Source organism: Balaenoptera acutorostrata, chromosome 20 (assembly GCF_949987535.1).
Source record: "Balaenoptera acutorostrata chromosome 20, mBalAcu1.1, whole genome shotgun sequence".
Classification (NCBI taxonomy): Eukaryota; Metazoa; Chordata; class Mammalia; order Artiodactyla; family Balaenopteridae; genus Balaenoptera; species Balaenoptera acutorostrata.
This window is the reverse complement of record NC_080083.1, coordinates 9,978,325-10,002,823: the sequence shown is the minus strand read 5'-3', so window position 1 is coordinate 10,002,823 and position 24,499 is coordinate 9,978,325. Positions and strand designations below refer to the sequence as shown.

General features: G+C 42.3%; 1 long non-coding RNA gene across 4 annotated transcripts in view; it reads right to left on the bottom strand.

The window, feature by feature from the left end:
• LOC103006516 (uncharacterized) overlaps window positions 1-24,499 on the bottom strand; it is a 155,094-nt gene that overhangs the window by 93,841 nt on the left and 36,754 nt on the right. For all 4 annotated transcript variants that reach the window (XR_449683.3, XR_009006249.1, XR_009006250.1 and 1 more), the window contains exon 3: window positions 23,060-23,141. This is a non-coding gene — a long non-coding RNA (uncharacterized LOC103006516). The remainder of the gene's footprint in view (window positions 1-23,059; window positions 23,142-24,499) is intronic.

Sequence of the window (24,499 nt, the reverse complement as noted above, 5' to 3'; positions counted from 1 at the left end):
CCTGTGCATCACAACTACTGAAGACCGTGCATCCTAGAGCCCACGCGCCACAACTACTGAGCCCACATGCTCTAGGGCCCGTGTGCTGCAACAAGAGAAGCCACCGCAAAGAGAAGCCTGCGCACTGCAACGAAGAGTAGCCCCCGCTCGCTGCAACTAGAGAAAGCCTGCGCGCAGCAACGAAGACCCAACGCAGCCAAAAATAAATAATAATAAAAAAAAGAAGAGATCCAAATAGTAATAAGTATATTTTAAAATTCCCAACCTCATTAATAATCAGAAAAATACAAATTAAAACTTCAATGAGATACAACTACATGCTTCTGGAATAGCTAAAATAAAAACACTCATAACACCAACAATTACTGAGGATGTGGAACAATTCCCATTCACTGCTCATGAGAACTTAAATTCCTAGAGCCACTTTGGAAAATCATTGGCATTTTCTAAATAAAGTTGAATTTGCTCATATCCTACAAACTAGCAATTCCAATTCTAGGTACACACCCATGAGAAAATCTTGCCCATACACACCACATACATGAAAAAGATGACATTATTCTTTCTTTTCTTTTAAATTAATTTATTTTTTATTTATTTATTTTTGGCCGTGTTGGGTCTTCGTTGCTGCGCGCAGGCTTTCTCTAGTTGCAGCAAGCGGGGGCTACTCTTTGCGGTGCACATGCTTCTCATCACGGTGGCTTCTCTTGTTGCGGAGCACGGGCTCTAGGTGCACAGGCTTCAGTAGTTGTGGCACGCTGGCTCTAGAGTGCAGGCTCAGTAGTTATGGAGCACGGGCTTAGCTGCTCCACAGCATGTGGGATCTTCCCGGACCAGGGATCGAACCCGTGTCCACTGCATTGGCAGGCGGATTCTTAACCACTGTGCCACCAGGCAAGTCCAAGATGACGTTATTCTTAACAGCTATTAATAGGTAACCATCCACTGTCCATCAACAGTGAAATAGATATATATATATTTTTTTATAGTGATGTAATAACTTCTTTTTTTTTTTTTTAAAGGATTTTCTTATTTATTTATTTATTTATTTATTTATTTTTGGCTGTGTTGGGTCTTCGGTTCGTGCGAGGGCTTTCTCCAGTTGCGGCAAGCGGGGGCCACTCTTCATCGCGGTGCGGGGACCGCTCTTCATCGCGGTGCGCGGGCCTTTCTCTATCGCGGCCCCTCCCGTCACGGGGCACAGGCTCCAGACGCGCAGGCTCAGCAATTGTGGCTCACGGGCCCAGCTGCTCCGTGGCATGTGGGATCTTCCCAGACCAGGGCTCGAACCCGTGTCCCCTGCATTAGCAGGCAGATTCTCAACCACTGCGCCACCAGGGAAGCCCTAGATATATTAATTGTGGTATATTCATACAAAAGCCACTGCAAAGCAATAAAAATGAATGAACTACAGCTATATGCAGCAACATGAATTAATATTACAAATACTGAGCTAAGAAAGCAAGATAAAAATAATTTAGTATGATTCCATTTATATAAAGTTCAGAAACAGTCAAAACTAAATAATGCATATCTACATGGAAAAGCTATAAAGATAGGCAAGGAAATGGTTATCACAAGGTTAGAAGAGTGGTTATTTCTTTTTTTTTTTTTTTTTTTTTTAATTTTATAGCTACTTTATTTATTTATTCATTTTTGGCTGTGTTGGGTCTTCGGTTCGTGCGAGGGCTTTCTCTAGTTGGGGCAAGCGGGGGCCACTCTTCATCGCGGTGCGGGGACCGCTCTTCATCGCAGTGCGCGGGCCTTTCACTATCGCGGCCCCTCCCGTTGCGGGGCACAGGCTCCAGACGCGCAGGCTCAGTAGTTGTGGCTCACGGGCCCAGTTGCTCCGCGGCATGTGGGATCTTCCCAGACCAGGGCTCGAACCCGTGTCCCCTGCATTAGCAGGCAGATTCTCAACCACTGCGCCACCAGGGAAGCCCAAGAGTGGTTATTTCTGGGAGAGGTTTTATTTGGGGGGATGGTGGTATAGATAATAGGATACTGGCAATATTATAATTCTTGAACTGGGTTATGGTGACCTGGTGCTTTTTAAAATTTTTTATTTATTTATTTTTGGCTGCATTGGGTCTTCATTGCTGTGCATGGACTTTCTCTAGTTGCAGTGAGCGGGGGCTACTCTTCGTTGTGGTACATAGGCTTCTCATCGTGGTGGCTTCTCTTGTTGTGGAGCATGGGCTCTAGGTGCATGGGTTTCAGTAGTTGTGGCACGCAGGCTCAGTAGTTGTGGCTTGCGGGCTCTAGAGCACAGGCTCAGTAGTTGTGGCTCACGGGCTTTGTTGCTCTGCGGCATGTGGGATCTTCCCGGACCAGGGCTCGAACCCGTGTCCCCTGTATTGGCAGGCAGATTCCCAACCACTGCACCACCAGGGAAGTGCCCCCCTGGTGCTTTTTAATTGCTTTAATTTTCTTTAAATTTCACATGTGCTCCTTTGGATTTTTAAAAAATATTTATTTATTTATTTATTTATTTTGGCTGCACAGGTCTTAGTTGCGGCACGCAAGATCTTTGTTGCGGCATGCGGGCTTCTTAGTTGCAGCATGCATGTGGGACCTAGTTCCCCGACCAGGGATCAAACTGGGCCCCTTGCATTGGGAGCATAGAGTCTTACCCACTGGACCACCAGGGAAGTCCCTCTTTTGGATGTTTATACAGTCCATACTAAAATAGTTTAAGAAAAGAAAAAGTCATGACATATTTAAGGATCACCAACATAAGTTAAATCATTGAGGAACTTAAAGCTCACAAGAAAGATTTAAAAGAGTACCGAGAAATCGGTTGTCCAACCAGAAAAATGTGTAATCAAAAAGAACAAAAGTAAGAGAGAGACACACAGAATGGTAGGAAATGTTAAGGCCTTGGCAAAATCAATTCATACTCTACTGGTTAGAAATACAAACAAGGAACCGTGTGTATCAAGTTAGATCAAGGTCATAGACAGGACAGACCAGTGGCTCTTAGCCTTTTAGGGACACCAATTTCTGAAGAATCTGATGAAAGTTAAGAACTCTTTCTCCAGAAAAATCACATTTATGGAAATTTATTTGCAATTTCAAGGGATTCACAGACACACTAAAACTCAACCATGAACAGGAGGGTGTTTGGACCCCAGGTTAAAAACCTTTGCTGTAAAGGATTAATCTCCAAAATTTACAAGCAGCTCATGCAGCTCAATATCAAAAAAACAAACAACCCAATCCAAAAATGGGCAGAAGACCTAAATAGACATTTCTCCAAAGAAGATATACAGATTGCCAACAAACACATGAAAGAATGCGCAACATCATTAATCATTAGAGAAATGCAAATCAAAACTACAATGAGATATCATCTCACACCGGTCAGAATGGCCATCATCAAAAAATCTAGAAACAATAAATGCTGGAGAGGGTGTGGAGAAAAGGGAACCCTCTTGCACTGTTGGTGGGAATGTAAATTGATACAGCCACTATGGAGCCAGTATGGAGGTTCCTTAAAAAACTAAAAATAGAACTATCATACGACCCAGTAATCCCACTACTGGGCATATAACCTGAGAAAACCATAATTCAAAAAGAGTCATGTACCAAAATGTTCATCGCAGCTCTATTTACAATAGCCAGGACATGGAAGCAACCTAAGTGTCCATCAACGGATGAATGGATAAAGAAGATGTGGCACATATATACAATGGAATACTACTCAGCCATAAAAAGAAACTAAATTGAGTTATTTGTAGTGAGGTGGATGGACCTAGAGTCTGTCATACAGAGTGAAGTAAGTCAGAAAGAGAAAAACAAATACCATATGCTAACACATATATATGGAATCTAAAAAAAATGTTCATGAAGAACCTAGGGGCAAGAAGGGAATAAAGACACAGACCTACTAGAGAATGGACTTGAGGATACAGGGAGGGGGAAGGGTAAGCTGGGACAAAGTGAGAGAGTGGCATGGACATATATACACTACCAAACGTAAAATAGATAGCTAGTGGGAAGCAGCCACAAAGCACAGGGAGATCAGCTCGGTGCTTTGTGATTACCTAGCGGGGTGGGATAGGGAGGGTGGGAGGGAGGGAGATGCAAGAGGGAAGAGATATGGGGACATATGTATATGTATAACTGATTCACTTTGTTATAAAGCAGAAACTAACACACCATTGTAAAGCAATTATACTCCAATAAAGATGTTCAAAAAATAAATTAAATAAATAAATAAATAAATAAAATGATATCATGGAGATAAGTAATAAAAAAAAAATCTTTGCTGTAGAATCTAAGTTTAAAGTCCCCATTCTAAGGGAACACTTCACAAGAACATGGTCCTGGAAACCAACAGTTTCTCTCAGGCCCACAGTGGTAATATAGTAGCCTCCTGGGCCACAGAATAAGTCATTTGGATCAGCCCACCTCCACGAGGGACACAGTCACCCAAAACCAGTCTTCTGAAACCAGAAATAGGATAGAAAAGACTAGGGACTACCTCAGAAACCTTCCTGTAAGTGATGGACTGACAGGTACTCACACCATTTTAGGGAAACTTGGTAGTAAAGAAATTCTGCTTGTGAATTTGGAAAGAATGAAATCCTTTGGTCAGACACTGAGGATGGCTGCCAAGCCATTCAGTAGCTCATCAATGAAATCCAAGGGGCTGTCAAGTCCTGATGATTTCGAAGGGCACCGATTGTGTCACTTTGGTTTGCACTGTCCTTAAAGGGAAGAAGTGATGGTGAGCTCAGTGTGAACAGTTCCTAAGTCATGCTTTAAGGATGCCAAAAGTAATACGGACATTTTTAGAGACACTGTACTGAAAATAACAGCAACTGTGGTGTGGAAATGGCAGAGTAAAAGATACAGGTATATGAAACCTGTAATTTACAGCCTTATGATTTAAAGCAAAATATATCACTCATGGACTTCTGATGGATACTAATTTACACTTGGTTATAGGCTACTGGCTTATTGGTTATATTGAACTTATTACCACAAGTTCATTGGAACAGGAGCCCAACTACCGTGAAGCCCTGGAACTTCATGAGCTCTTAAGAATTTCTGTTCAAAAAACAGATTCCTACTTTCCACTCAATGTGGAAATCTACAGATTTAATGCAATCCCTATCAAACTACCCATGACATTTTTCACAGAACTAGAACAAATAATCCTAACATTTATATGGAACCACAAAAGGCCCAGAATTGCCAAAGCAAATCCTGAGGGAAAAGAACAAAGCTGGAAGCATAACCCTTCCAGACTTCAGACAAAACTACAAAGCTACACTAATCAAAACAGTGTGGTATTGGCACAAACACAGACATATAGGTCAATGGAACAGAATAGAGAACCCAGAAATAAACTCAAACACCTATGGTCAATTAATCTCTGAGAAAGAAGTTAAGAATATACAATGGAGAAAAGACAGTTTCTTCAACAAGTGGTGTTGGGAAAGCTGGAGAGCCACGTGTAAATCAATGAAATTAGAACACTTCCTCACACCATATACAAAAATAAACTCAAAATGGTTTATTTTGACCTAAATATAAGACATGACACCACAAAACTTCTAAAAGAGAACACAGACAAAACATTCTTGGATATAAATCATAGCAATATTTTCTTAGATCAGTCTCCTAAGGCAGAAGAAGTAAAACCAAAAATGAACAAATGGGATTGAAGCAAACTTAAAAGCTTTTGTACAGCAAAGGAAATCATCCACAAAATGAAAAGACAACCTACAGGATGGGAGAAAATATTTGCAAATCATGTGACCAACAAGGGGTTAATATCCAAAATATACAAACAGCTCATACAACTCAATACCAAAAAACCGAATAACACAATTGGAAAGTGGGCAGAGGACCTAAACAGACATTTTTCCAAGGAAGAACTACAGATGGCCAACAGGCACATGAAAAGATGCTCAACATTGCTGATTATTAGAGAAATGCAAATCAAAACCACAATGAGGTATCGCCTCACACTGGTCAGAATGGCTATCTTCAAAAAGTCTACAAATAATAAATGCTGGAGAAGGTATGGACAAAAGGAACCCTCCTACACTGTTGGTGGGAATGCAAATTGGTGTAGCCACTATGGAAAAAGGTATAGAAGTTCCTTAAAAAACTAAAAATAGAGCTACCATATGATCCAGCAATCCTACTCCTGGGTATATACCCAGAAAAAACAAAATCTCTAATTCAAAAATATAGATGTGGGCTTCCCTGGTGGTGCAGTGGTTGAGAATCCGCCTGCTAGTGCAGGGGACACGGGTTTGAGCCCTGGTCCGAGAAGATCCCACACGCCGCGGAGAAACTAAGCTCATGCGCCATGACTACTGAGCCTGCGCTCTGGAGCCCATGAGCCACAACTACTGAGCCCACATGCCACAACTGCTGAAGCCCACACGCCTAGAGCCCATGCTCCACAAGAGAAGCCATCGCAATGAGAGGACCGCGCACCGCAACGAGGAGTAGCCCCCGCTCAAGGGAACTAGAGAAAGTCCGCATGCAGCAACGAAGACCCAATGCAGCCAAAAATACATAAATAAATATATAAAACTTCTAAAAAAACCAAACAAACAAAAATATAGATGCAACCCAATGGTCATAGCAGCACTATTTACAATAGCCAAGACATGGAAACAACCCACGTGCCCAACGACAGATGATGGGCTTAAGAAGATGTAGTATATACATACAATGCAATACTATTCAGCCAATAAAAGGAATGAAATATTGCCATTTGCAGGAACATGGATGGACCTCGAGAATATTTTACTTAGTGAAATAAGTCAGAAAGAGAAAGACAAATACCATATGATATCACTCATATGTGGAATCTAAAAAATAATACAAATGAATCCCTATACACAACAGAAACAGACCTATGGATATAGAAAATAAACTGATGGTTACCAAAGGGGAAAGGGAGGGAAGGAGGGACAAATTAGGAGCATGGAATTAACAGATACAAACTATTATACATAAAATAGATAAGCAACAGGGATTTACTGTAAAGCATAGGGAATTATATTCAATATCTTGTAACATTCTATAATGGAATAGAACCCTTAAAAAATAGATATAGATATAGATATATCTGAGTCACTTTGCTGTACACCTAAAACTAACACAATATTGTAAATCAACTATACTTCAATTAAAAAAAAAAGTTGAACTCATAGAAACAAAGAATAGAATGGTGTTTGCTAGGGGCTGGGGGTTGCAACAAAAGGGGAGAGGTTAGTAAAAGGGTGCACACTTTCAGTTATACGGTGAATAAGGTCTGAAGATCTAATGTATAACATGGTGACTATAGTTGATAACGCTGCACTGTATAATTGAAATTTACTAAGAGAATAGAACTTAAGTGTTTGCACCAAAACAAATAAATAAATGGTAAATATGTGAGATGATGGAAGTGTTAACTCAATGGTGGGAATCATTTCACAATGTACATGCATAGTCAAATCATCACAGTGTACACTTTAAATCTATTACAATTTTATTTATCAATTATACTTCAATAAAGCTGAAAAAAATATTTGGGAGCCAAAGTACTCTTATGGGGGTTAGCCACTTCCATATCCTCTGATATATCTTATTGAGCACAACATCCTCTCATTTGTTTACTAAATATGGCATGCTAGATTTTTTTTCTTCATGCCAAAACAATCCATGTCCGTTGCAGAAAACATAAGTAATGTGGATAAACAAAAAAGAAGAAAAAATAATATGAAAATATGAAAAAAAAAAACAATAGTGCAGCCTTGGGGCAGGGTCCTGGTTCCGCCTCAAGGGATATACATAACAATATCCTTAAACTCTTTATAGACTTAAACTCAACAAATGGAAGATGTCAGCATTCTTCGTACCAGAGAAGCTTATCAAGAAGATTACCTGAGATCAGATTAGAGGAGTGCAGGCCCTTCGCACACTCTAATCTTATCAGCAGCCCCACCCTTGAACCATTGCTATAAAACTCCTCATCAAATCCTCCTGGGTTGGGACAGTTTTTTGAGGTGCCTGCTGTGTTCCCCTTTGCCTGGCAAAGCAATAAAATATTCTTTTCTACTTCACCCCAAAAAATAATAATAATAATAATAATATGAAAATCTCCCAAAATTCTACCACCCAGAGATGTTACCTTTTTGTATGTTTCCTTTCCGTGTAACCAGGGAGGAGACCTACAGTGCGTACTCCTCCTTCTAAAGGAATTTCCCCTCTTATAGCCCCTGTTGCTAATGCTGCCTTAGTTTATACCATGTAACCCCATCCCATAGGTCACTGGGATTAGACACCCTGCCTGTATTAGTCAGGGTTTAGTCAGGAAAGCAAACGCCAGCCTGGGTTTTTCAAACCAAATAAAGGAAATTGGTTCCACAGGAAATGGAAAAGCTGAGAAGCCAAACACAGGATGGTAAGGCAACTGGAGGTTAGCAACAGCCAGAAGTTAAGTGCTGCCCTAGGGCTGAAGGGATGGCAGGAGAAGGAGGTTTTATCAGAGCACAGAGGTTGGGGCCAGTGAGAAGGAGCCAGAACAAAGGAAGGGGATTTCCAGGGAGCTGGAACCACAGAGGCAGGGTCTGTTTGGGGGGGGGAACAGGAGACTTCATAGGAGAGAAGCAGTCACAGTCAAGGACCTCACAGGAAAAGAGAAAGAGAGGGAAATATCCCAGCCCTTCCACTTCTCCTATTCTCCAATCATCTGTCACTGTCTCCCCTTGGCCAAACTTACACAGAAGGTTCTGGGCTAAGGAGACTGGGGAATGATGGGGGACAGGAAAAGAGAAGGGGGATGGGAGTGAGCACAAATAGGCAACTGGCCAGCAATTGTCTAAGAGCAACTAATCAACTGGCTAGCCACACTACATCACCTATGTAGTATTCTCACCAAAAAGGTTTAAGCTGAATCTCATCATGAGGAAATAATCAGGCAAATCCAAATTGAAAGACATTGTGCAAAACAACTGGCCTAGACTCTCCAAAAAGTCAATGTCATAAAGATGAAATGCAGGGACTTCCCTGGTGGTCCAGTGGGTAAGAATCCATGCTCCCAATGCAGGGGGCTGGGGTTTGATCCCTAGTTGGGGAACTAGATCTCGCATGCCGCAACTAAGAGTTCACATGCCACAACTAAGAGTCTGCATGCTGCAACTAAAAGATCCCGCGTGCTGCAACGAAGAGCTGGCGCAGCAAAAATAAATACATAAACATTTTTTTTTAAAATATGAAAAACAGCCAGAGAACTTGTCTAAATTAAAGGACACCAGGGAGACATGACAACTAATTTCTATGAGTGATCATAATTTGAATATTGGATCCAAAAAAATCATATATAAAGGACAATATTGGGGCAATCGTGGAAATATTAATACGGACAGTACATTAGATTATAGTTGTATATAATTGTTCAATTTCTTGAGTATGCTCATTTGATTGTGGTTATGTAAGAGAATGCCCTTGTTCTCAGGAGATATATACCAAAGTATTTAAAGACAAAATGCCATGACGTCTTCAACTAACTGCATACGTTCATGCATAGAGAGAGAAAGTGTGATCCAGCAAATGTGGCAAATGTTAAAATCGGTGACTCTACGTGAAGGGTATATAGGCATTCAGTGTATTAGTCATGCAACTATTCTGAAAGCTTAACGTTTTTCAAACTAAAAACTTGAGAAAAAAAATAGGCTTTGACCACTGGCATGAGGTGAAAAGATGAACTGAACCAAACAGTTCTTATGAATTTGAACTTAAAAACACAAAACGAGTTTGCTAGTTGGCAATAAAGTTGTAGGTGACAGAAAAACATGGGTGGAGTTAAGGCAACAACAAACTAAAATTATATGCAAATCAAAATTATGTGGTGGGAGGAAAGCTATTGTTTGCAAAAATAGCTGCCAAGTATTCTTCCCACCTCTGTAAGCAGGCCACTTCCCCCATCAGTAGGTGAAGTCTATTTCTCCTCCCCATGATATGAACTTGCTTTGACCAACAAAATGTAGCAGAAGTGACATGGTGCCAGTTCTGGACCTAGTGCTTAAGGGGCCTTACAGCTTCTGCTTTACTTCTCTTGGAGCCTTAAGTCTCCTGTAAAGAAGCCCTGCTGGAGAGACTGGTCCAGCCAGCCCCTCGCTGTTCTGGACACCTTAGCTGAGAAGCCACACATGTGAGTGAAGCCATCAGCACCCTCCAGCCCCAGTCAAGCTGACCCAGCCAACACTTGATGGAGCAGGGGTGAGCAGTTCCTGCCAATCCCTTCCCAAATCACAGCATCGTGAGCCAATAAATAAATGGCGATTGTTGTTTTAAGCCAAAGAATTTGGGGGAGGTTTACTGTACAGCCAATAGGGAGCAGAGCAGACAGACAGGGACACAGAGATGCCTGTAGAGAGAGTGAAAAACTACCTGAGTAAAAAAAAAAAAAAAAAAAAAAAAAAAAAAAAAAAAACTACCTGAGTTTTATCATTCCAGTTCATTCCACACGTAGACTCAAAACAACCCCAACTCCTTTCTTGAGTTAAATTAAGCAGGGGTGGGGGAGAGATGGATTGGGAGTTTGGGATTAGCAGATGCAAACTGTTATATAGAGAATGGTCCTACTGTATAGCACAGGGAACTATATTCAATATCCTGTGATAAACCATAATGAAAAAGAATGTATATATACATATAACTGAATCATTTTGCTGTACAGCAGAAATTAACACAACAATATAAATCAACTGTACTTCAAATAAAATAAAAATTTTTTTAAAAAAATGAATAAATTGGGCTTCCCTGGTGGCACAGTGGTTGAGTATCCACCTGCCAATGCAGGGGACACGGGTTCGAGCCCTGGTCTGGGAAGATCCCACATGCCGCGGAGCAACTGGGCCCGTGAGCCACAACTACTGAGCCTGTGCGTCTGGAGCCTGTGCTCTGCAACAAGAGAGGCCGCGACAGTGAGAGGCCCGCGCACTGCAATGAAGAGTGGCCCCCGCTCGTCGCAACTAGAGAAAGCCCTCGCACAGAAACGAAGACCCAACACAGCCAAATAAATAAATAAATAAAATGAATTTTTAAAAAAATGAATAAATTAAGCAGGTCTCTGTTCCCTGTAACAGAAAGAGCCAGACACAAGTGTCCCCTCCTGTTTTCTCTCTTTGCAGGTGTTTTCATTTTTCAAATATTCTGGAAGAACATTTCTTAGTTCTGCTTGTCCTCATTCATGTCCTTATTTATTGAGTAACAGCACCTGATTTTTTTCAATGGTTTGCTGTGAAATGCATCATACAAACAAAAAGGGGAATAAAATCATTCGTGCAACTTAAATGTAATAATAGGATAAACAATCATCCACTGTACCATTTTTCTAGATTCCACATATATGCGTTAATATATGATATTTGTTTTTCTCTTTCTGACTTAACTTCACTCTGTACAGATCAACCGGTTTGCAAGGCAGAAACAGAGACATAGATGTAGAGAACAAACGTGTGGACACCAACGGGGGAAGGAGGGGTGGGATGAATTGGGAGATTGGGATTGACATACATACACTAATATGTATAAAATAGATAACTAATAAGAACCTGCTGTATAAAAAAAACTACAATAAAATTCAAAAACAAAAAAACAAAAAAGCAATCATCCACTAAGTTTGAGATATAAAACATAGCCAGTCCTTCCAAGGCCTCTGTTTACTCCTCAGTTGCAGTCTCTTCTCTACCCGCCAGCTCTAACCACTGTGATGACTTTCGTGTTGATCATTCTCACTTTTCCGTTTTAGTTTTCCACCTAGATATGCCTTCCTAAATATTACTGAGTTTTGAAAATCTGAGTAGTAAGCACTGAACAAGGAGGGTAAGGAAAGGGTGACGCTGGCACTGTTGAAGGATAAGATAAACTGAACTGTCTCTGGGTCATTGCCTGGTTTCAGCTTCCCTGAGCATTTATAAGAGCCTTTTATGGGAAAATCACTGAGTGACATGATGAGTAACACTGGGCATCGGGCTCAGCACAGTTGAGACATGTGGCAGCACCACAGCATGAGCCAGGTTTTAGGTGTTTGGCCAGGATACAGTCAGAGGGAGAGGCTGTTCCGTATTTTCTGTTCACCAGGACTTGCCCTCCAACTCCTAGAAGAGGTCTAAACAGAGCATTTCGAGACACTATCCACAGCAGATCAGGCAGCAGGGCATGCAGGAGTGATTAGCATGTTGACGAAGTTCAGAGGAAAATGTGGGTCAGACTCTCTGGACATTTTATCCTTGATTTAAAAGTCTGCATGATGGTGGTGGGGCGAATGGTGGTGGCAGCCCTCAACTAATCTCTCTCTCGGGTCGCATTGCTTCAATCTGAGTTTGTTTCCTTCTGCATCCAGTGCACAGCTGTCATCCTGGTATCTCCCATTACCCTCGCCCTGAGGATTCCCTTCACCTTTCTCCTGTGTCAGATTCCTATTTATTGTATGTCATGCCTTCCTCTTGGTTTATTCTCTTGTTCAGAAAGCACAGTAAGGGGCTTCCCTGGTGGCACAGTGGTTAAGAATCCGCCTGCCAATGCAGGAGACATGGGTTTGAGCCCTGGTCCAGGAAGATCCCACATGCCACGGAGCAACTAAGCCTGTGCACCACAACTACGGAGCCTGCGCTCTAGAGCCCAAGAGCCACAACTACTGAGCCCACGCGCCACAACTACTGAAGCCCGTGCACCTAGAGCCCATGCTCCGCAATAAGAGAAGCCACTGCAATGAGAAGCCCATGCACCGCAACAAAGAGTAGCCCCTGCTTGCCGCAACTAGAGGAAGCCCGTGCGCAGCAACGAAGACCCAATGCAGCCAAAAATAAATAAATTAATTAATTTTTTTAGAAAAGGTACAGTAAGGACTTCCCTGGTGGTGCAGTGGTTAAGAATCCACCTGCCAATGCAGAGGACACAGGTTTGATCCCTGGTCCGGGAAGATCCCACATGCCGCACAGCAACTAAGCCCGTGAGCCACAACTACTGAGCCCACGTGCTACAACTACTGAAGCCCGCGCATCTAGAGACCATGCTCCACAACAAGAAAAGCCACCGCAATGAGAAGCCCACGCACCACAACGAAAAGTAGCCCCCACTCACCACAACTAGAGGAAACCCACGGGCAGCAACGAAGACCCAACATAGCCAAAAATTAATTAATTAATTTTTTAAAAATATCAGTAGCTTCTTCAGAAAGGATGCATAGGAGGGAAATGCTTTGAAATCTTGCATACTTGAAAATGTCTTTATTTACCCTCACAGTTGATTGATAATTTAGCTGGATGGAGAATCCTAGGTTGGAAATCATTCTGCTTCAGAATTTTGAGGGCATTGCTCTATTGTCTTCTTGCTTCCAGTGTTATTCACTGAAGAATGAAAAGTCAAATCTGATTCCTAATCTCCATCTCTCTTTTTCTCTCTCAAAGATTTTTTAAATCTCTTTGCCCTCATGTTCTGAAATTTCATGATGATGTGTCTTGGTGGGTCTCTTTTCATCCTTTTTTCTGGGCATTTGAAGGACTCCTCAATCTGGAAACTCATGTCCTTGAGCTTGGTAAATTTTTCTCTATTGTTTTACTGATGACTGCTTCCCCTAAATCTTCTCTGTTCTCTCTGTCTGGAACTCCTATTATTCAGATATTGAACCTCTCAGACTTATGGTTTTAAAATTCTCATCTTTTCTCTCCTATTTTCCATCTCTTCATCTTCTTCAGGATTTCCTCAAGTTTACCTTCCAACTCTTCTATTACATTTTTTGGGTCTACTATCCTGCTTTAACTTTTAAGGGCTTTTTTTTTCTCTTAATATTTATAATTATATCATCCTGTTCTTATAACACGAGTGCAATATATTCTCTTACCTTTATGAGTATATTAGTGATAGATTTTTAAAGTCTTCACATCCCTGTATCCTGAGTGGTTGTTTGTTTTGTTTCACTTTGTTTTTCTTTTGTTTTGGGCTCTATCTTCAATGTCAGAAGCAGCATCTGATTCTTTTGGGAGGAAACTGCCTCCACCCATATTTTCAATCCATGCAAGTGGACTCAACATTTGCTAATTCTTTTGTCATGCATAATATACTTAACCTGCCTGGGCTTTAGTTTCTTCATCAGTTAAACCTTATTTAAACACTGATTACAAAACACTGATTTTGAGTTCTTTTCAGGCTTGGGGAGGCTAAATTGCCCAAGGTTACACATCTAATCACAGAAAATTTAGACTCAGATTCATGATTTACACATAATTAGTACTCAATAAATTTTAGCTATCTAAACTACTATTAAGGTGGCACTCACACCACCTCTCAGCTGAAGAAGAGGAGTATGTGGCCCAAGCCTGGCCAAAGAGATTCAGCATTGGGATTTTTGCTGGAATGATTTGAAAGGAAAGACTCTATTTTTGTTAGACTTTCACGTTGGTAAAACATCATCCCAGAGCTGCTTCTAGCCCTCTGTGATGGTTAATTTTATATGTCAACTTGACTGGGCCACAGGATGCCCAGATAGCTGGTTGACCCTTATTTCTGGGTAGTCTGTGAAAGTGTTTCCAGAAGAGACTAGCATTTGAATCAGTGGGCTGAGTAAAGCAGATGGCCCTCCCCACTGTGGGTGGGCCTTACCCAATCCGTTGAGGGCTGAATAGAACAAAAAGGTGCAAAGAGGTTGAATTTGCTCTCTGCCTATTTAAAGTCCTGTCCTCAAGCACTCCTAGTTCTCAAGCCTTCAGACTCAGACTAGAATCTACGCCATCTGCTCTCCAGCTCTCAGGCCTCTGATACACCATCAGTTCTCTTTGGTCTCCAGCTTACAGATGGCAGATCATGGGACTTCTCAGCCTCAATAATCATAGGAGCCAATACCTTATAATAAATCTCTTTTTCGTATTTATATTCATATATAATTTATAACAATATATAACTTAAGGTTTCCTAATTTACACAGACAGAGATCTGGGGAACGTGGAGGAATGGACACTAAGGGTGTGGGGTAATGGTGGAAGGAACATAAAATTGGATCAGGCCAAATTTACTGATATGGACTCACTAAGCAGAGATTCTGCATTTAGTTTGCAGCTTGGGAAGTCAGAACAGTTTGGTTGGTTGGTTGGCTGAAACATGGGCCAAAAGGGGGCCCACAGTGAGTGAACTGGAAATGATGAACCTGCCTTGGTTTAATGTCAAGGAAAGGATTCAAAGGATTAGGGAGATTGGAATGTTACAGGGGATTTGTCATTTAAGGCCTACTCACCCACTCTGGGAGGGTCTGGAAGACAGTGAGAAGGAAATTTGTGAGGGGAGCCCCAGCAGCCTGGAGGAGCTCCAAGATTGCTCTTCTCTGTAGGCCAGACCTCCCAGTGGGAACTGCAGCCACTGAATTGGGAACCCTAAATGCGATGGGAGTAACTGGATCCCAGGATGGTGGAGGCCAAGTGGTAGCACTCAACCACCCAAAGGCGAGATGGGCTTGGTTACCATAATGGATAGCAGAGTCAAAGTATTAATAGAACAGTCTGACTCTCATAGACCTAGTTGGCTAGTTGATGGTGGTGTTCCAGAAGTGAAATAGATAGGAAGCCTACTAAATTCTTACTTGATCTATATGAGCAAAAAAATTCCAGGTCTGGTGAACAAAAGTCTAACTGGAATGATGGTCCCACAGTCAATTCCCAGACTTGAGCCAGTTTACAGACCCAGAACCCGTTGAATGAAGGGGAGGCCAGTCCCCTTGAGGAAGGACCCTCGTATGCTACCAAAAATTTATGCTGTTGATCTTTCTCTCAGCCTTCCCCCAAAGGGAACTTCAGCCTTTGCCAGAGTAATTGTGCATTGGTGGAAAGGAAATAATCAGACCTTTCAGGGACTTCTGGACACTGGCTCTGAACTGAAATTAATGCCAGGAGACCCAAAATGTCACTGTGACCCACCAGTCAGAGGACAGCCTGATGTAAGTCAGGAGATCAATGGAGTTTTAGCTCAGGTCTGTCTCATAGAGGGCCCAGTGGGTCCTTGAACCCACCTTGTAGTTATTTCCTCAGTTCCAGAATGTGTAATTGGAATAAATATACTCAGCAGCTAGCAGAATCCCCCCATCAGTTCCCTAACTTGTGGAGTGAGAGCTATTAGGGTGGGAAAGGCCAAGTGGAAGCCACTAGAGCTGCCTCTACGTAGGAAAATAGTAAACCAAAAGCAGTACTGCATTCCTGGAGGTATCACAGAGATTAGTGCCACCATCAAGGACATCAAGGATAAAGGGGTGTTAATTCCCACCATATTGCCGTTCAACTTGCCTTTCTGGTCTGTGCAGAAGATAGATGGGTCTTAAAGAATAATAATGGATTATCACAAGCTTAACCAGGTGGTGTTTCCAATAGCAGTTATTGTACCAGATGTGGTTTCATTGCTTGAGCAAAGTACTGTGTTGGCCAAAAAGTTCCTTCGGTTTTTAAGTAAGAATAAAAGACATTTTTCATTTTCACCAAGAGCTGTATTGAACAATGTATTCACCATTTTGTTCCACTACCTTCTGCCATTTTTCAGGCAACTTTATAATTCCATCTTCCTAAAACTTTTTATTTCTTTGAGCAAAGAACTGTCCAGGTGCCTTTTATAGTCTTCCAGGGAATTGAAATTTTTTCCATGAAGAGAATTTTGTAAAGACCAAAATAAATGGAAATCCGAAGGTGCAATGTCTGGTGAATATGGCGGATGAATCAGAACTTACCAGCCAAGCTGTAACAGTTTTTGTTTTTGTTTTTTAAATAATTCTTTATTTATTTATCTTATTTTTGGCTGTGTTGGGTCTTCGTTTCTGTGCGAGGGCTTTCTCTAGTTGTGGCAAGTGGGGGCCACTCTTCATCGCGGTGCGCGGGCCTCTCACTATCGCAGCCTCTCTTGTTGCGGAGCACAGGCTCCAGACGCGCAGGCTCGGTAATTGTGGCTCATGGGCCCAGCTGCTCCGCGGCATGTGGGATCTTCCCAGACCAGGGGTCGAACCCGTGTCTCCTGCACTGGCAGGCAGACTCTCAACCACTGCGCCACCCGGGAAGCCCCTGTAACAGTTTTTGTCTGGTCATCAAAGAAACACGTGGTCTTGCGTTATCCTGATGGAAGATTATGCGTTTTCTGTTGACTAATTCCGGACACTTTTCATCAAGTGCTGCTTTCAGTCAGTCTAATTGGGAGCAGTACTTGTTGGAATTAATCGTTTCGTTTTCTGGAAGAAGCTCATAATAGAGGACTCCCTTCCAATCCCACCATATACACAACATCACCTTCTTTGGATGAAGACCAGCCTCTGGTGTGGTTAGTAGTGGTTCATTTCGCTTGCCCCATGATCTCTTCCATTCCACATCATTGTACAATATCCACTTTTCATCACCCATCACAATTTGTTTTCATTATGTGTAAGGAGAGAATCACATGCAGAAATACAGTCAAGGAGGTTTTTTTCACTTAACTTACGTGGAACCCAAACATCAAAGCAATGAACATAACCAAGCTGGTGCAAATGATTTTCAGTGCTTGATTTGGATATTTTGAGTATGTCAGCTATCTTCCGTGTGGTATAACGTTGATTATTCTCAATTAATGTCTCAATTTGATTGCTATCAACTTCAACTGGTCTACCCGACCAGGGAGCATAGCCCAGAGAGAAATCTCCAGCACGAAACTTAGCAAACCACTTTTGACAAGTTCGATCAGTCACAGCACCCTCCCCATACACTGCACAAATCTTTTTTTGCGTTTCAGTTGCGTTTTTACCTTTCTTGAAATAATAAAGCATAATATGCCGAAAATTTTGTTTTTCTTCCATCTTCAATATTAAAATGGCTACACAAAAATTCACCAATTTTAATAAGTTTTTTTTAAAAAATGCATGCTGATATGATAGCTGTCATAATACAATCTAACAACATTGTTTCGAATGAAGTTAAAGACAACTAAGTGCTACTAGAGCCATCTTATGGAAAAAACCGAATGAACCTTTTGGCCAACCCAATAACACATCTCCTGGCACCTCGCATGCAGCTACTGATCTGGCAAATGCCTTTTTCTCCACCCTGTCAAGCAGTCTGCTTTCAGCTGTCAAAGCCAACAACAGACCTTTACGATGCTACCTCAGGGATACACCAATTCTCCAGCCCAATGTCATAATTTAGTTCTCAGGAATCTTGATCACCTTTCTCTCCCACAAAGCTATCACTATGGTCCACTGCATTGATGACATTAATCTAATTAGACCTAGTGAGCAAGAAGTAGCAACTACTCTAGATTTGGTAAGACATTTGCATGCCAGAAGGTGGGAAATAAATCCAACAAAAATTCAGGGACCTTCCACCTCAGTGAAATTTCGAGGGGTCCAGGGGTAAGGGGCATGTCAAGATATTCCTTCTTGACATGCGATGCTGTCTGGAGCATTTGACAGGCCCCTATAGGTGAACTGCCGTGCAGGCCCTTAGGATTTTGGAGCAAAGCCCTGCCATCCCCTCCAGATAACTACTCTCCTTTTGAGAAACAGCTCTTGGCCTGCTACTGGGCCTTTGCAGAGACTGAACGCTTGACCATGGACTCCCAAGTTACCATGTGACCTGAACTGCCCACCATGAACTGGGCGTTACCTGACCCACCAAGGCACACAGTGCACGGCAGCGCGCCATCATCAAATGGAAGTGACATATACGTGATCAGGCCTGAGCAGGCCCTGAAAGCACAAGTAAATTACATGAAGACGTGGCCCAAAGGTCCATGGTCCCCACTCCTGCTGCCCCTTCTCTCTCCCATCCTGCACCTATGGCCTCATGGTGAGTTCTCCATGGCAGCTGACAGAGAAAGAGAAGACTCTGGTCTGCTTTACAGATGGTTCTGCACAATATGCAGGCACCACCAAAAACTGGACGGCTGTAGCACCATAGGCCCTTTGGGGACATCCCTGAAGGACAGTGGTGTGGGCAGAACTTCAGACAGTGCACCTGGGTGTTCACTTTGCTTGGAAGGAGAAATGGCCAGACACGTGATTATATACTGATTTATGTGTCCAATGGTTTGGCTGGATGGTTAGGGACTCAGAAGGAACATGATTGGAAAATTGGTGATGAGGAAGTTTGGTGAAGAGATATGTGGGCAAAAAAACATGAAGGTATTTGTGTCCCACGTGAATGCTCACCGAAGGGTAAGCTCAGCAGAGGAAGATTTTAATAATGAAGCAGAAAGGATGACCCATCCTGTGGATGCCAGTCTCCTTCCACAGCCAGCCCAGTCATCACCCACTTGGCTCATGAATGAAGCAGCCATGGTGGCAGGGGTGAAGGCAATGCACAGGCTCAGCAACATGCACTTCCACTCCCCAAGGCCAACCTGGCTGTGGCCACTGCTGAGTGCCCAACCTGCCAGCAGCAGAGACCAACACCTAGTAGTCGATACAACACCATCCCGAGGTGATCTGCTAGCTACTTTGTGGTACGTAGACTACACTGGACAACTTCCATCACGGAAGGAGTACCATTTTGTTCTTCCTAGAATAGACACTTACTCTGGATACAGATTTGCCTTCCTTGCGCACAGTGCTTCTGCAAGAACTACCATCCGTGGACTCGCAGAATGCCTTATCCACTCCCATGGTATTCCACACTGAAATGCCTCTGACCAAGAACTCACTTCACACATTAAAAAAAAAAAAAAAAAAAGAACTTCACAGCAAAAGAAGTGCAGCAATGAGCCCACACTCTTGGAATGTACTAGTTTTTTTTTTTTTTTTAATTTATTTATTTTATTTATTTTTGGCTTCGTTGGGTCTTCGTTGCTGCACGCGGGCTTTCTCTAGTTGCAGCGAGCAGGGGCTACCCTTCGTTGCAGTGCATGGGCTTCTCATTGTCATGGCTTCTCTTGTTGCAGAGCACGGGCTCTAGGCACGCGGGCTTCAGTAGTTGTGGCACGTGGGCTCAGTAGTTGTGGCTCGCGGGCTCTAGAGCGCGGGCTCAATAGTTGTGGCGCACGGGCTTAGCTGCTCCGCGGCATGTGGGATCTTCCGGGACCAGGGCTCGAACCCGTGTCCCCTGCATTGGCAGGCGGATTCTTAACCACTGCGCCACCAGGGAAGTCCTTGTACTAGTCTTAACATGCTCCCCAACATCCTGAGGCAGCTGGTTGGATAGAACAGTGGAACGGCCCTGTGAAGACTCAGTTACAGTGCCAGCTAGGTGGCAACACCTCTCAGAGCTGTGGCCAGGTTCTCCAGGAGGCTGTATATGCTTTGAATCAGTGTCCAATATACAGTGCTGTTTCTCCCATAGCCAGGATTCACGGATCCAGGAATTGGGGTAGAAATGGGAGTGGTACCACTCACTCTAACCCCTAGTGACCCACTAGCAAAGTTTTAGCTTCCTGTTCCTGTGACCTTATGCTCTGCTGGCCTACAGGTCTTAGTTCCAGAAGGAGGAATGCTTCCACTAAGAGATATAACAATGATTCCAATGAGCTGGAAGTTAAGAGAGCCACCTGGCCACTTTGGGCATCTCATGACTCTGAATCAACAGGCAAAGAAGGGAGTTACTATGCTGGCTGGGGAGATTGATCCTGGCTGCCAAGAGGAAATTGGACTATCCACGATGGAGGTAAGGAAGAATATGTGTGGAATACAGGAGATCCCTTAGACATCTCTTAGTATTACTGTGTCCTATGATTAAGGTCAATGGAAAAGTACAATCCAACCCAGGCATGACTACTAATGGTGCAGACCCTTCAGGAATGAAGGTTTGGTCATCCTACAAGTAAAGAATGATGATGACCATCTGAGATGCTTGCTTAAGGCAAAGGGAATACAGAATGGGTAGTAGGAGAAAGTAGGTATAAGTACCAGCCACATGGCCAGTTAGAGAAATGAGGGTTGTAACTGTCATAGAGGATTTCCTCCTTATTTTGTTATGATTGTGTGGGAGTATCTTTGTTTTCTTTCCTCTCTTATTTCCTTATCATGCAACATAAGATGTATTGACTTTAAATCATAGTATTTAAGTATTGTTAATTCTACATCATACTGTTTAAGTTAGAGGATAACAAGGAGAGTAAACATCACTCAAGGACTTTACCTCCTCTTCTGAGGAAGGCGCTAGTGCATTTTCAGTTGTATGGACAGTTGTATTGTGTCAGGTGGAATTAAGCCTTTGTTATCCTTTACTTGGAGATTAGTATGGTTTAAGGAGATATGTATGAGTGTCAACTTGACAGGGGGTGGACTTGTGATGGTTAATTTTATGTGTCAACTTGACTGGGCCACAAGGGTGCCCAGATAACTGGCTAAAAATTATTCCTGGGTGTGCCTGAAGGTGTTCCAAGAAGAGATTAGCATTTGAATTAATAGACTGAGTAAAGAAGACAGCCCTCCCCAGCGTGGGTGGGCCTATCAAATCCATTGAGAGCTGAATAGAACAAAAAGGTGGAGGAAGGCCGAGTCCACTCTCTACCTGACAACTTGAGTTGGGATATCAATCTTTTACTCTCAGCACTCCTGGTTCTCAGGCCTTCAGACTCAGCCTAGAATCTACACCATCAGCTTTCCGGGTCCCCTTGGCTCTGTTTCTCTGGAAGACACTGACTAATACACCCTCTTTAACAGCTCTCATGGAGAGTCTATGTGAAAGTAAAACCAACACAAAATACAAATTAAGAGATGGAAATAGATTTCTCATGATGATCCATGAGTGCCTGGATCCAACTTGCCTGAGGTATTACGCGCCCTGACTTTCTAGTACTATGAATCAGTACATTCCTTTCCTTTCTCTTAAGCCACTTTTAGTTCAGTTTTCATCACTTGCACAGACAAATTGCAATACAATGAGAACATACCATTCTGAACCTATGTATTTCACTTAATGTATCGTTATCATATTTTCATATTATTAAAACTATTCTCCAACATTATTTTGTTTGGTATTATAGTTTATTTTATCAAGCCCATAGTGGTGAACAGATAAATTGTTATTAATTTTTCAATATTATAGATAACATTGATATTAATATCCTCATAGCTAAATGTTTGTGCCTATCATGATTGTTTCCTGAAAATAAATTCCTAGAACTGGAACTTCTGGGCCAAAAGTTATGGAGGATATTAAGACTTTGTTACATATAGTAAAAGTGACCCCTTGAAAGGTGATGCCAATTTATTCTCACACCAAAAACATATGGGAATGCCTATTTCCTCCATCCACTGCCTACAATGGGTAGGATCTTTCTTAAAATCTCTGCTAAGTTAATCACATACACACAAAAGTAATATCTCATTTTACTCTGCATTTCTTTACTGAGTTGCCTGCCTTGTATAGATTTTTCAATATTGTGCTAGATTCAGTTTGTTAACATTTAGGAATCCTGCATCTATATTCTGAAATTGGTTCTTCTGGTATTCTCTTTTCTCAGGATTATCAGGCTTTTTTCTAGCTTTATAAAATAAGAAATACAGAGGTCTGAAGATGGACAAACCTGAGGTGGAGTCTAAATTCCATGATTAGATGTATAACTTTGGGCAATTTAATCTTCCTAACCCTGAATAGGGGTGCCCACTGGGAAAGGAGCCAATTAAACCTCACAGAACTTGGAAAGGCTCAGCCCTTGGAGATTCTAGGTACCACAAAAACCGCAGGTGAGACATGAGGCTAAGATGAGGAGGTGCTTGGACATGTGTTACTGAGCGATCAGACCACTACCTTCCCTCATGTTCCATATTTGCAGGCTGGCACCTTCTGTACAAGAGACGGGAAGTTTATCTTATGAAGAAATGAGATGCTCCGGACTTGGGGAGACCAGGTAGAGTAGAGGAAGTGGGGTGAGAGTAGAGGAAGTGGGGTGAGGGATGGGACTGAACATAGGGAGATTAAGTGAAACTTAACACTGAACGGTGGGGACCCCAGTCTTTCCCCAGCCAGCTCCTCAATTTGTGAGCAGCTCATAACAAAGCAGGAGACGGGGCAGTTCTTTTCTGCGGAATGAAACTGCTCCAGAGGAAAGCCCTCTGTGCTCTAACACTTGAGGGTATTCCCAATAACAGAGCCCTTTCACTTACCAGTTTCCCTGTGTGAGGTCCGTGTGTCCACAAACCTGCCCACGTACTCAGAGCTTCCACTCAGAGTTGTAATGCTGCACACCTGTGTGAGGAGATAGCCAAGGAACATAAGACATTTGAAGAGAAAACAAATAAGAGAATTTTTATTTTTTATTATAACATTTTTATTATAACTTCTTAATTATATATATTGTATATAATTATATAACATAAATGTATTATAACTCATTCTTTTAACTTTACTATAATTTATATTACGACACTATAACAAAAAGAAATAAAGAGTCAACTGAAATAATTTAGGGGGAGAGGAGATGCAGAATAAACCCTTTAAAACACCCTTCTTGACAGAGGTGAACACTTGTCCCCTTCTCCTGATATTTCTTTGATGAGGAAGGAGCTTAATCCATGCAAAAATGACATATTTCATTGGTAATTATGGGAAGATCAAAAGGGAACCCTTGACTCAGCTCCACCATTTTTTTCTTCTTGGGAGCCAGTGGGCCTACAGGGACCATGAGTTCTCCATCACTGCCCTCCAAACTTTTAGTTGTACAGAGAAGGGTGGAAGACTCAGTTTAGGACTGTGTTCTGATTACTATTGCTTTCTAACAAGTTAACCCAAGGGAACTATACTCAGTCTTTTTTTTTTTTTTGGCCACACCACGTGGCTTGTGAGATCTTTGACCAGGGATCGAACCTGGGCCCTCGGCAGCGAGATTACAGGGTCCTAAACACTGGACCGCCAGGGAGTTCCCTATATTCAATATCTTATAATAACTTACAATGAAAAAGAACCTGAAAAAGAATATATATATAACTGAATCACTTTGCTGTATACTTGAAACTAACACAAAATTGTAAATTTACTATACTTCAATATAAATAAATAAATAAATCTAATAAATATGAATATAAAGATGTGTCTATGTATGTATGTATATATATAACAAGTTAACCCAAAACGTAAAGGCTTAAAACAAACATTTTCTTTTGCTCCCAGATACTGTGGGTCAGAGATCCAGACGGGGCCAGCAGAAAAGGCCCGTTTCCGCTGCATGACCCCTGGGGCCTCAGCTGGGAAGGCTCCAGGGCTGGAAGGCCCGACTGCTGGAGGCTGGATTCACATGGAGGCGCCTTCACTTCCATGTCTGGCGTTTAAGGCTGACTGTCTGCTGAGACCTCCGCTTGGAGCTATTGATCGTAGCACCTACACGTGACCTCTCCCTACGGCCTGGGCTCAGACTTCTTACCTTACAGCTCAGGGCTCCAAAAACAAGTGCTTCGCAAACAAGGAGAAGCTGCAAGCATTTATTCCTGGCCTCAGGATTCACACATCCGTCGTTTCCATCACACTCTATTGATTACAAGGGAGTTACAAACCCGCCCAGGTTTGGGGCGAGGGAAAGACATAGACCCCCACCTTTCAAAGGACAGAGT